Genomic DNA, 13,813 nt, shown 5'->3' on the forward strand with positions numbered 1-13,813 from the left:
CTCCGCCCTGCTCAGCCAGTCTTCAGTGGGAGTGACACCGGAGCAGGGCGTTTGCGCCCTAAGGTCACCAGCGTCTATGCCACTTCACAATCCTGTGACCCACCGTGAGAGTGTGGGTGTGGTCAGCCTCATCCAGGGTGGACGTTCACTCAGGGTCACTCTTCTGTTCCCAGAGGGCTGTGGCCGAGCCCTCCTTCGGGTTTGTCCTTAATCAGCTCAGTAAACCAATGTGCTGACAATGGTTCCTGGCAGGCAGGGTGACCCCACCCAGGCACACCGGAGGCCCTCGGCCCTCACTCAGCACATGAAATCCAGACCTTTCCCTACAGCCCAGGAGGCAGGAAGTCTTGTCCCTCCTCTTGACTTTGAAGGAAAGTAAATAACAATTCTGGATTCCCTTTCAGCCAGACTGAGTGAATGCAGGTAACTGCTCTTCTTGGGGAAGCAGTTAATCCCTCTCCTTTTTGGCAGAAATATCATGGACAGGGTCAAATTATTTATATAAAATTACATAGGCAGAAAATGTTGGCCCAGGGTGAGTCGAACTGAAGAGCTTGTCCCAACCCAACTCTGCAGCAGGCGGGCCTCAAACAGGCCCCTGCAAAGGGCCTCACTCCCAAGGAGGGGTTAACCCTGTGCACAAGGACAAATGGGCTCCCGACCACTCAGAGTCCCAAAGATGACTAAAACAACTCAGGAACACCATACCAAGATGATGGTCTCCAGGTTGATGATGCACTTGAAAGTTGCCAAAGAAAGCTGCTTTTCTTGAAGGCGAAGTAAGAACACTAACACTTTTCCCCTGATGACCGAGTTTCAAAGATGTCCCACCTCCTACTCCAATCATCAGCAGGGCTAGTGTCCCAATCAATTTTCAAGGATTCTCGGCTCAGCTGTGACCTCTGTTTTGCAACTTTGTATTTAATAAATCATCTTTGTAAAGATTTCTCTGCATTGTCCATTGTTCAAATCTGCAGAAGATTAAAAAATATCCTCACATTATATTAAATGGGAAAAAAACTGAACCAACATCTAAACCTTTAGTCTCTGGGCGAGTGTTGTCTCTTGTTCCTCTGAGTGATGCACCAGAGGGTGACCTCGAGTTTGTTCGTTTTTACCTGTGGGAGTTTCACTGTTGTCCCTGGCTCATGCCAGACTCTGCCCTTGAAGGTACCTGAGCAGTAAGCCTGTGAATGAACAACCTGCTCAGTCCAAGTGTTTTTCGTGAGATGTTATTCAATCACATTGTTACACTGGGTATAGTCCGTTCCAAAATAAACCTCACCAGGTATATACATCACACATTTCTGTGGATGAAAATTAATTTTTCAATGACCTGTTTTTTAAACCAAGTGGTCTTGCTCCAGGAGTCCTGGTCAGCAACCGACGGCCAGTCGCGTTACTTCCCTGTCCTTCAGGAGAATGTGGAAAGGGTGGGGTGGGGCCATCTGGGCGAGGCTGGTCAGCAGCCACGGATGTTGTGAAGGGGTGCAGGAGCACAGCCCGAGTTTGGACTTGGCTTTGACTCGGAGGGCCATTTTCTGTGTTTGTGGAGAGCAACACAATGGGGTGTCCAAGAAAGCAGGTAATGAAGTTGATGCCTGCAGGCTGTGGAAGGAGAAAGGTGAAATCACCTGGAAAGGAGGGAGGGGAAGACGTTCAGAGGGGAGGGGTGGCTGAGCACACCCCCGAGCAGCTCCTACCCTCCCTGCCAGAAATCAGGGAACTCACCATAAGCTAACGCAGACCAGACAAGGGGGTGGGCGCCATGGGCTTCAGTCTGACACAGCTGTGCCTGCCCAGGTGACTAACCAGAGAACTGAGAGTCAGGCTTTGGGGAAGGCTTGCGCTCGGCAAGCAGGCCCCTCAGCTTACAAGATGTCCAACCCATCCAGATTCAGGTGGACCATACCCAAAGCACTAAGTTAGAGCTGAGAAGAGAGGCCAGCAGAGAGGGGTGCTGGTCTTATTTGAAACAGGATCTTGCTAAGTTTCCCAGGCTGGCCTTTAACTTGCGATTCTCCTGCATAAGTCTCTGGAGTCACTGGGATGACAGGCGTGGCCACCGTGCATGGAAGACGAAGTCACAGCGGACAGGGCTAGCTTTCCTGAGTTAGAAAAGACAAGATGCGTGGGTCAGGATGACCTCTGAAGCAGCTCTCACGTGTGGAGAGCAGTTAGTAACAGTTTCTGCCCCACCCACTGTAGCTGACTGCTGTCTCAACGTGGTCTCCAGGACTCACAAAGGCTGATGTTTTCAAAGCTCCTTCCATTTCAACTCCTGTGTTTATGAATTTCTAGGCACTTAAGCAAGTGTGCGTTATTGAGACAGGATCACACCTGAAAGCGCGATCATCTTAGAATAATTGCAACAAAGCAGGACAGGTCACCTCTCTGACTCACCCAGCTGCTGCAAGTTGCCATTTATTCAAATCTAAGAATAATTCAAGCTTAAAAAGAAAAAAAAATCAAAGTTTTCTTTTCTTTTCTTTGTGCTTATGGTTTTCCTGGCTTCTCAACTGAATAGAAAAATACAGTTGGTGATATTAGGAGTATTCCATTATACAATGCATTTCTTTCTTTGGTAGAAGTTTTGATTATCCCTTTTGATTATAAAATTGAAGCACATTAATATAAAAAGAACCTTCTACTAATGTAAATTTTCTTATATATCCTTCAGTGCAATTTTGGTAACCACAGTTTTATTTTATTTCATTTTTTGATTCATTGATTCTGAAGATGGAACCTAGGGGTGTTTTCCACTGAGCTACATCCCCAGTCCTTTGTATTTTTTGTTTTTATTTTGAGAGGTCTCACCGAGTTGCCGAGGTGACTTGAACTTGCGACCCTCCTGCTTCAACCTCCTGAGTAGCTGGGATTACAGGTGTGCACCATGCCCAGTTTATTTTATTTTTATTTGTAACTGATACATAAAAATTGTACAAATGAATGGGGCGCCACGTTCTTTTTTGTCATACATCTGTAATTTATTCCTGGGTTTCAATCTGTTTCACTGGTCATGTGTTGTCTTCTGCCACATATTCAAACTGGCTCTGGTTATATATAGAAGTGCTAATCTGAACTTACAGTTAACATTTGAAAGCTCTCACTTCTGGTTTTCTCTTTATGATCCTTTGGATTTTTCAGGCAGACCATCATATTAGCAGGTGAAAAGAAGACCATAGTGCCATTTAAAGCTAAATTAGGATATGCCTGAGAATGGAAAATACATGATGGATGTTTTTTCCAAACCACAAATTTAATTAAAGTGTTTATTTTTTTTAAATATGAGTCAAGTAAAATACTTGCTTTGCAACACATGATGTCATAATTTTTAAAGTGAGGTACCTTGAGTAATAAGCCATTCCAAGAAATTCTTTAAAAACAAGAAGCTGCTAAGTGAGTGGCACACAGCTGTAATCCCAGCAACTCATCATGCTGAGGCTGGTACATGTGAGGCCAGACCCAGCAATTTAGCAAGACTGTCTCAAATTAAAAAATAAAATAAAAAAGGGCTGGGGATGTAGTTCAGTGGTAGAGTGCCCCTGGGTTTAATCTCTAATAAAAAAAAAAAAAAAAAAAAAAAAACAGGTGGTACCAGCCCTGCTGAGAGTGGCAGCAGTGGCCCCCTGCCTCCAGCACCTGACCTGCAGGGTGTCGTCCACTTCCTACTTCACCCCCATGCAGCCACAGCTGGCTTTGGCCAGCAGGAGCCAGGTGCCCAGCACTTAGCAGCAGAGTTGCTGTTGGCAGAGTTACTGCCCAGCTGCTGGACACTCGCCTTTCATCCTTGGAGTGGGTCTAGGGTCGGTTAATAGAACAGTCTGTTGATCAGAAGCAGCATTGGAACTCAGAGCCTTTCCCAGGTAAAGTCCAGGGTGAACTGGACCTGAGTCCCTGGCTTCAGGGGAAATGAAAACCACGCACTGACCCTGTGACTAGACTCTTGCCCCTCATTCTGGGGATTCCCTTGGAGGTCCAGGGTAGAGGTTCTGGAATTCCCACAGAGGCAAAGGCTCTCCTCTTCCCCTCCTCCCCTCCTCGGCCTGTGGGTGAGGTCCAGGGCTCCCACACCCTCTCCATTTGAACACTGAAGGCCAGCAGCACCTTGGTAAGGACAACACAGAGTAGCCACGCCTGGCAGTTTCCACCAGAGACAGACACCAGACTGGCAGAGAGGTGGGGGCATGGCCGGGTGGTGTGGGTGGACGGAGCCTCCCAGAGCTCAGATGCAGGGCCTGAGGAAAGTGCCGCTGGCTTCACTTCTGTACACACATGGTTTGGAGAAAGTCCACGTTCTGCTCCAACTAAACCGTGATGTTTCTCCAGCAGGACTTTCAGGACCAGTTCTTCATCTGAACCACCGAGCACAGGAAATGGTTCCAGGGCCTGTTCCCAGTTCTCCAAAGAGACTTCTGGGCTTGCATCCTTGAGGGACAGAGAGTAGAGGTCCTCAGGGACGCACCGAGGACTCAGGTCTGCTGGCTCCGGGAGAGGTGACGTGGCCTCTCGTCGAGTCTGCCCTTGCCACTGTGTGCCTCCCGTGAACTCGGCTGAGTGTGCCCACAGGGTCTGTCACACCCACCACCCTTTCCTGACTGGTCTCCTGAAGAGTCTTCTCTGGGGAGAGGGAGCAATGGTGAAGCCCCCGTCTGCTGCCCAGGGGTGTGGGGGGACGCTGCCCCACCTCTGGCTGCCCGGTGGCAGGGAGGAGTCCTATGTGTCCCTCTCAGCACGCCAGCTCCCCACTCTCCTTGGCGTTCCTCGAGCCCAGCCAGACTCAGGCACCCTCTCCTCTGCTCTGCTGTCCCTAGTGAATTGGGAGTCTGGGACCGACATTGCCCAGTCCTCTGAGTGATGATCTGACTTCGAAACTTCCTTTGTGACCACAGTCAGGTACAGAAGGTAGGGCTGTGGGGGCAGTGGTTGCCAAATGAGGGACCAGAAACAAAGGACGACATTAATTATGACATAAAATATTCATAAGAACAGAAATAAAACCTTAATAAGAATAGAATTTGAGTCAAAGTAGAAAATCTGCCTTGGATGAGCCACAGGCATGCCAGCACAGGGAGCGTGGAGGGAGGCAGGAGAGGACCCTTTGCTGAAGGGACTGCACCCAGGTGTGGGCGTTGTTGGCCCCAGGGGAGGGGAGGGGAGGGAGGTGACGGGCAAGAGCCCCAGGACAGCAGGGTGGAGGAGGGCCCCCTTTCTGAGGGGCTGCAGTCAGGACAGTCCCCACAGGGAGGACTGGGAAGAAGCACCTGGCTACTTTGCCCCATCCCCATGCACCCCACCCCACTCCCCAAGGCTGGACCCGGCTGGAAGCCAGCAGGGCCAGGAGCCTGGGCTTAGCCTCTGGGCCACAGCAGAGGGGACAGAGTGGGACAGGCAGAACAGAGGGAGGAGGGCAGCATCCTGTGGCAGGGTCGCCCTCCCCCACAGAGGTCCTTTGGGCTGCTGACTGTGAGCTAGGACTGGGGAGGCACGTGGCCTCACACCTGCAGGTTGAGGCTGGCCCTGGTTTGTCTGGGCTCTGCCAGCTGCTCTCAAGCACAGGGACGATGGTGAGGGGGTGCTGTGGCTGAGGAGAGTCTTCCTTGCCCCTAGGGGTCACCTGGGTCAGAAACGTCCCAGGGATGGGGGCTTCTCCTGCTGCTTGCTGGACCTTCTCTCAGCACAGATTCCCAAAAGCTCTGCATGAGACAGCAGAAGGCTAGCTCTAAGAACCGGCTCCGGATATTCATTTCTCCATAGACCCTTCTGCCAGGACGGAAACGGAGCCTGGCGTGGACAGGGAGTCAGGACAGTGTGAGGTTTGGGGTTTGTGCTGGGGGCTGCAGTACGTCACACAGGACTCGACTTCCGGCAGCCCCACCTCCAGCCTGGACACCAGCTCATGAGTATCCTGTCCAAGGACAGAGTCCTTCTCCAGGGACCTGGGTCCTTCTGGCCAGTGGTGTCAAACCGTTGTCACTGTAATTGGATTTGCACAGTCTGCCCTGTCCCTGGAGCTCATGGTCCACACTCTGTCCTGGTCCTCTGGGCACCCCGATCAGGCCCTCGGCTACACAGGTGACCAGATCACACTGCCAGAAGTTGTAACCCTGCCCTGCTGTGGCCACCAGTGTTCCACACCTGCTGGAGGAAGCAAACTGCCCCTGTGGCTGCCCCAGCCCTGGCCCAGACTGACTGCTGCCCGGAGGCTGCAGGGTTGCGACCCCTGGGGCAGAGCAGGGGGAGGGCAGAGGGCAGAACGGAGGGGCTGGCAGCAGCCGGCTCAGTGGCTAGGCAGACGAGCTCTGGGAGATGTGGCTCTGACGGAGACCTGGAAGGTCCTCGGTGTGGTCAGTCTCAGGGCTGAGGAGTGGCAGGGGAGGGAGGGAAGCAGAGGAGCTGCCTGGGATGGAAGGAGCACCGCCTCCTCCTCCAGCTGTGGGAACCGTTGGGCCCTCAGAGCAAGGATGAGGAAGAGGAGGATGAACTCTGGGACCTCGTGAGCCACCGTCACAGCCAACACCTGTGGCAACATTATAGCCCGTAGATGGCGTGATTGGCTGCACGTACCAGGTCTCCCTTCTGAGCCTCCACTGTCAAAGGAGGCCTTGGTCCAGAGCCCCGGGGCCCAGGGGGCTGCAGAGAGGACCCCCAAAGACCAGGACAGGAGCATGGTCCATGAGCTCCACAGAGGGCAGACCTTCTGATTCTGCAAACTCTCAGCCCTTCTGCAGAGATTCCCAGCCCTGAGTGCTTGGTGGCATGTGGGCATCTGACTGGGCCTGTCCAGGCCCTCTTGAGGTGCCCTGCTGGCCAGAGTGTGGACTGAATGAGGCCCTGGATTTCATTCAGTTTCAGGTGATTCTTCCAGGGCCTGGAGGTTCTTCCAGGGAGGCCGGAGGCCAGGTGGTACTTCCTGCGTTTCCACAGGGACGCGCAGGGGGAGGGCAGGGCCTCCCGGCTTTGCCTCAGCCCTTGCCTTCTCTGGTGGCAGGAGCTTGGGTGGGGCACTTGCCTCCAGCTTCTGTTTCCCTTCAGTGAGATGATGCACCATAGCCATTTCACCCTGAGATGCTACTGGACGGAAGCCTGGGTCTAAGACCCCCAGGTGGTGCCTGTCCCCAGGGTCCTCCAGGGGTGTCTATGGAGTACAGTCTCTGGCTCAAGTCCAGCCTCTGGGGCAGAGCTGTGCTGGGAGACTCTGGAGTCTTCCAGCTGCATTTTCCTCATTTCTAATCCACGAGAAGAAAGTGCGTCCCAGGACCCAACAAGTATTTACCTAACTTTCAAAATACTAGCATCACCATCAATGTTATATAAAAAGAATGCCTTCGGGGAAGCTTTTCTTCCTCACCGCCTTTCCCGCAGGCTCCCTGCAGTGCAAAGCCAGCTGCTTTTAACCTCTAAAAAGGTAAACCAGGGGCCCCACTTGGAGCTATTTTAAGCACAGACTTATAAAGTAAAAGCAGCTGTAAACTGAAAAGCTTCAGGAACATTTCCATTTCCTGGGATGAGGGGCAGAGAGCTTGCCAGTGGGCCCCGCAGCCAGATCAGCTGCTTGGACGGAGCGGGTGTCCAGGCCTCCACCAGCTCTACCCGGCATGGGGCAAAGGCCCAGCATTTTCCACGACGATCCTGGCTAACATCAGAGCCAAGTTGCTGTCCTGCATCCAGTGGAGGCAGCGGCAAAGGCCCTGTCTGGTGTGGCCAGGGCCCCACTGCTGCTGGGGCTGAGAAGAGAGCAGCTTCTCACAGCTAGGGACCAGCCACAGTGGTTGCTGCTAGGTGGCTTCAACGTTTTTAGTGATCATGACAGGAGGAGTCTGAGCGTCCCTGTTGTCGAGGGACATTGGGATGTCCATCTGTGGTGACTGCCCTATGGCAGGAGTTGGCGGCATGCCAGTGCAGACAGCCCTGGGCCCTGGAAGAAGCTGCTCCCTGGCGGCTCAAATGGGCTGCATGGTATCTCTGTGGTATCTCTGTGTCCTGGTGTTGGGGGCTGGCCCTGGTGTTGGGCTGGCCCTGCCGCACATGATGTGCAGAGCAGGGCCACTCCTTCAGAGCTGTCCCCACAGGGGGTCCTTCCTTGGGGGTGGCCGTTTAGCAGGAAGGCTCAACAATGGCTTCACCAAGTTTGTGCTCGGCTCCGGCAACTCGAAGCCTCTATCAGTGTCCCCAAGGCAGAGAGTAAAGATCTCTTCTTGCCCTTGGAACCCGCAAGCCGCTCTTCAGAGGGTGGAGTCTTGGTGGCTCTCTTCTCAGATGTGAAAGCATTTGGGAAGGGTGTCTGGAAGGTTCCCTGAAGACTCAGCCGATAAGTCTTGTGACATGGGCCTAGCTCTGTCCTCTGCAAACCCAGTAAAGGACAGACCCACACAGTGGGGGCAGGGGCCAGTGGAGGAAAGCACTGCCTAGACACGTAGGTACCCCAACCCCAGCTGTGGGACCCTCACTGCCTTGGCCACATGACCATGGAACCGTGCTTGGAGGGGGTGGTCACAGACTGCCCTGTCCTGCACCCACAGAGTCTGAGCTCCTCTGAATGATGTTTACTAGCCGTGACAGTCTCCCGGTGGCCATGCTGGGCAAGTCCTTGTTGGTATCTGGTAGGGTGCCGCCCCACCCAGAAAAGTTCTGGGGACAGCTCCTGTGCTGGGCAGGAGTCCCTGTTTGCCTTGAGGCTTCCTGAGGAACTGGGCCTGGGGACCTGGGGCTGGGAGAGCTTCATGGAAGCATTCAGACAAACCCTCCCCAGAATGCTCTGCTCAGCTCTGACCCAAGAGCCAGACCTGTGCTCTGTGGTCTCCTTGCATGCCTGTGTGGACATAGCTTGACAGTAGAGAGGACCCTGTCCTGCTAGGGCTGTGCCAAAGTCCACTTCTAAGACTGTCAGGGGCGTCTGAAGACATCAAGGGCTGGGTCATCCAGCCTGACCTGGGTCCTCCTGGGGAAGCAGACATGAGGCCCCCCATACTGGAGGCAGAGTTTCTGGATCGGAGCTTTACTCATGAACTTGAAGGATGGGGCATTGACACGTCCTCAGGTCCTTCCCCAGTGGACAAGCCAGGAGGCTAGGTCTGACAGAGACAGAGAGACCAGAGGCGAGTTTGCTGTCCAGAGAGACCAGGGCCTTCCCCACCAGGGAGCTAGCCACATGCCCTGATATCAGGAGGTGTGGACCTCTTCCGAGCCCCATCTTCAACCTTACTGAGGCCTCGCAGGACCTGGGCAGTGTCTCTGGGAAGCAAATCAACCAACTTCAAACTTCTGATTTACAGGAAAGTAAAGGCCAGTCCTAGAAGGGGCTAAAGAGTGGTGGGAGGTTGCAGCTGGGTTAGACCTCGGGTAACTGTAACCAGTGCCACTGACCATGAGTCAAAAGCACCACCAATCCCAAAAGACCAAAAACTGCAGGCCCAACATAAATGTCCGTTACCCAGTATGGCTCAAGTAGGTGACCACACGGCTCTCAAACGCACCTTCCATAGGGGCAGGTTGTCCAGACAGAGGGCACAAGAAAAAGTCCTGGTCAGGCTGGTGACGCAGACACAGCAGCACAGCCCAGGACCTGGTTCCTGCGGCAAATGCTCCACCACATCCCCAGCCCCAGCAGCCGCAGGACGCGGGAGCAGGTGCGGGCAGGCTCCCTGGCAGTGGCACAGGGACCCAGAGCCCTGCCCAGGCCTCACACTTGCCTTGAAATTCTCGGTCGTTTGTGAACAAGGGTCACATTTTCTCTTTACACAGGGCCTCCTGAAGGAAGCAGCAGTCCAAGAGAGCTTCCGCAAGTCCAGGAAAAGGCCTGCCTGTGATGACCCCCGGGGCAGGGCAGGGCAGGGCAGGGCCTCCCCCTCCTGGAAGGGCCTCAGAGGAAGAGCCAGAAGCCACCCCACCCCCCAAGGTGCCATGGGGCATCTGGGTAGAGGTCAGCAGGGGACCGGGCTCCAGTGACCAGGCTAGGGCACCTGCAGCCCACAGCCCTGGCCAGGCTCTTCACTCCTGTGCTCTTGCAAAGGGGAGGCCATCCCGGAGGAGGGCTCTGTCCTAGCCTAATAATGACTCCAGTGCCGGCCCAGCCAGCCACCGCTATTTTTAGAGTCCCCTCGCCCAGCCTTGGTGTGACTCAGCAAGGCCTGCTCTGATGAGAGATGTGGCTGCCAGGGGGGGGCGGGGGAGGGGTCCGGCATGGCCACTCCATGCAGGGGGCTGGGGTGCCAGGCCGGCCACTGGACCTGGGGCCTTGGGAGCATGGCCTGCGAGCCAGGGACAGCATGGTGTTCTCCCTGCCCCCATCCACCACCGCCCTCCTGGCTCCCAACGGGCTCCTCCCCAAACTGGAGCATGGAAAATCTGATGTCAGAATTCCAGCGTCAGCAAGGAATGTGCCTGACCTTCACCTCCCAGAGCCGCACGCCAGAGCCTCAGGGCGCAGGCTCCGGCTCCCCAGCATCGCTGGACACCCTGGGGGCCACCTCCTCCCACCGGGCCACCTGTCCTGGGGGCCACCACCCTCCCCCTCTGCCTGGTCCCCACTGCGACCCTGGCCTACTGGCTCCACAGTGTCGCCCTGCTGCTAAGCGCCCAAGGGTGCCACACGGCATGTCCCTGGACTGGCCTTGCCTCAGCAGCCAGTCTGTTGGTGCCCCTGCTCAGAGGACTTGAGACTGGACCCGCTTCCGGGGCTGGTCATGGTGGGTGGTTGTGAAGCCATGGGGCAGCACCTGCCCCAGCCCCCTGCCCTAACCCTCCTGGGCTTTGCTGAGGCCCACTCCCGGGAACAGTCCTGTCTTTAGGGTGGAATAGAGTAGCAGACCAGGAGAGCTGGGGTGGGGGTGTGCACTGCATGTGTTCGTGCGTGTGTGTGCATGAGTACACGTGCTCTGTGCAGGTGCACCTGTGAACACGTACAGGCCTTGTGCTTGTGTGAGCTTCGTGGGCAGGGACCGTGCACGCAAACACTGACAGGGCTATGGCCCTCTCAGAGCCACGTCACTTGTCTCTGTAGGAAGAGGGGACACTGGGGACCCTGGAAAACACGGAGGTTTTGCATGGGTAGGGATGGATGCCTGGACGCTGAGTGGGGTCGGGGCTGGCCCCTGTCTGCAGGCTCCCCTGGTTGCTCCATGGAGAGCCTGGCTCCCGGGCCTGTGCCCATGGAAGTCTCCAAGGAAAGCGACCTGCCCTGTCCATGCTGGGTCACAGCACCTGGAACCTCCTCTTGTTTGTTCTCTGCTTTGGGCTCTAGGATGCTTTATATTTAGAGAAGAAAATTGCTTCCTAAACATGGATAATGACAGCAAATTATACCTTGTTGGTCCTGCACTTTTTTCTGTCTCCTAGTCTGACTGTAGTGAAGCAAAGGAAATAAAAAGATTTATAAGTCAGAATGAAAACATTATGCTGTTGTTCATTAACTTCAAAGTCACTTAGAAAACGGTTTCCATTTAAAATCCCTGACTGGCCACGCTGGAAGTGAAGAATGCTTCCTCCCTAAATGTCCCGAGGAGATGCCCTGAACTGGGAGAAGCCAACCCCACAACACCCATCAAGACCAGGACCTGCCATCTTTTGTGGTCGTCTGGCAGGAATTTTGACTAACTAGGAGACTGGCAGGCACTGGCAGGAGAGGAGACTGTGGCCCTCTACTGCCCGGAGGTCACAGGGGACTGTGGCACAGGAAGGGGTGGCTTCCTGTTTAGAAACCTGGCCGGGGCCCCTCGGAAACGCCTGTGGGTCTACTTTGGGCACAGCTGTGCTGAGGTCCCTCCCTCCAGAATCCATCGGGCAGAGGGCTAGGGACTGCCAAGTGAGTCACAGGGACCTGGCCCTGCAGCCCCCAGGAGGGTGTTACAGGGGAGGGGACAGCTGGGAAACCGAGGCAGCCACAGAGACACCCTCTTCAAACCTGGGTTCTCGTAATCACGTCACAAGATTGTCCCTTGGGCGGCACAGGTGGGGTGAGAGGGAGGCAGCAGCAAAGTGCCAGGGCATCTCGTCTTTGAGGGCAGGAGCTACAACACGGAGGCTCGGGGGACAGAGGAGCCCCCTGGACGGGCACTTGGGCACCCAGGAACAATTCCCCAGGCCAGCGCCCAGCCTCACCTCTGGGAGGGAAGAACACATCCAAGTGGGCCGCAGGGGAAGAAATCCAGCCCTCTGGTCCAGCCTGAGGCAAACAGGGCTGAGCACCCTGCACACGCAGAGGCGCACACACACACGTGCACACCCATGAGCCATCCGGCCACATGCGTGCCACACGTGAACCACACACTTACAGACCCCCACCCGATCAGGGGCCCCGTGAGCCTCCCCCACCTCGTCGTGGGCCACGGGCAGTCCTGCAGCTGGGACTGAGGAGTCGTCCTGGGGCTCCCTCCGGAGAACCAGTCTCCGGAGACAATCTGCCATGAACACCTGAGCCCTGAGAGAGCTGCACCCTGGGGAGGAGCAGAGTCTCTGGAGGAGGCAGGAGGGAGAGGAGAGGAAACGGGGCAAAAGTCAGGACAGCCTGGGCTCAGGTGGGAGGTGCAGAGTGTCCTCAGCGGCTCTCGGCCTGAGGCCGGCTTTCAGAACTCGCTTGTCAGGCACCCCTGGGGTGGACCCCGGTCCATGTGTGCCAGGCCAGTGCTCCTCCACCAGCTTCCTGCAGCCCCAGACTGTCCATGTGTGATTTTTACCTCTAGAAGTAGGTAACAGTGTAATGGCGACCTTAAACAGCTCAGCTGGAGCAGGCAGCACATGGGGGTCCCTGCCCCCTGTTCCTTCTCACGAGCCATGGATGAGTGCCCGAGGACGCCAAGGAGGCTCAGTCCCCTGTGTGCTGTTCCTTCTTGCCCAAGCAGACACCCCTAGCCACCAGGGGCTTAAACCACAATCACAGCCTGCTCAGGAAACAAGGAAAACTACAACACTACTTGTAAAAATTCTGGAACGTGTCAAAAACTCTTCCCAGAGGCAAACTGGCCATTTATGAAGTATTCAACTACTGTACTCAGAAACGAACACAGGGAAGAAACTGATCGTTTTGAAAGTAAAAACTAAAAAATTGGGAGAATAATAAAAATTTATTAATACTCCAGGTTCCGTGGTGCATGCTTGTAATCCCAGTGACTGGGAGGCTGAGGCAGGAGGATCACATGTTCAAGGCCAGCCTCAGCAACTTAGCAACTTACCTGGATCAGGTGGCAGGGGGAGGGGGGTTACATAAGTGTGTGGTTCATGTCCTGTCTTAAAATAAAAAAAATAAATAAAAAGGACTGGGGATACAACTCAGTGGCAGAGCACACCAAGTTCCATCCCAAGTACCACGAAAAGAAAAGAAACATACATTAATGAAATGGTTTTAAGAAGCGTGAGGACTGAACAGCCAGTAGCAACAAAGGACTTTGAACAACAGTCTGCAGGCATCCTCTCTAGTGAAGGTGTGATGGATGGGTAAGCCTTCCAGATGTTCTCAAAGCAAGCCATCAGCAAGCTCCAGGAACCTGAGATCCAGGAACAGAGCATCTAATCCATTCTGCCAGGCTGGCATAAACCTGACCAGGACCTCAAAACCGATCTGAAAAGAAAATGCTAGACCACTCAGATGCCAAGATCATGAATGGAGCGTCAGCAAATCAAGCACAGGAGGAGATGAGCAGAGAGTCCTCGGATGCCCAGTTGGGTTTATCTCAGGAATGCAGAGTGCTTTATCTCAAGTAATTTATAAGCCAAAGGTCAAAGGAGAAAAACCTTACCTCAATAAATGCCCAGGAGGGATTTGATAAGATTCTAAATCCACTCCTGACGTTCTTAAACTCCCCGCTCTTTTCTTCTA

The 13,813-nt window shown here is 54.5% G+C and overlaps 1 long non-coding RNA gene across 1 annotated transcript; it reads right to left on the reverse strand.

Annotated features, from left to right (window-relative positions):
- On the reverse strand, positions 1 to 10,220 carry LOC306660620. Its single transcript, XR_013763692.1, has 3 exons — positions 9,689 to 10,220; positions 1,732 to 2,103; positions 1 to 1,634 (listed from the first exon to the last, which is right to left on the reverse strand). It is a non-coding gene; the product is annotated as an uncharacterized lncRNA (long non-coding RNA).
- Between the last annotated feature and the right edge of the window lie 3,593 nt (positions 10,221 to 13,813).

Source organism: Sciurus vulgaris (genome assembly GCF_902686455.1).
Source record: "Sciurus vulgaris genome assembly, chromosome: 4".
NCBI classification, from domain to species: Eukaryota; Metazoa; Chordata; class Mammalia; order Rodentia; family Sciuridae; genus Sciurus; species Sciurus vulgaris.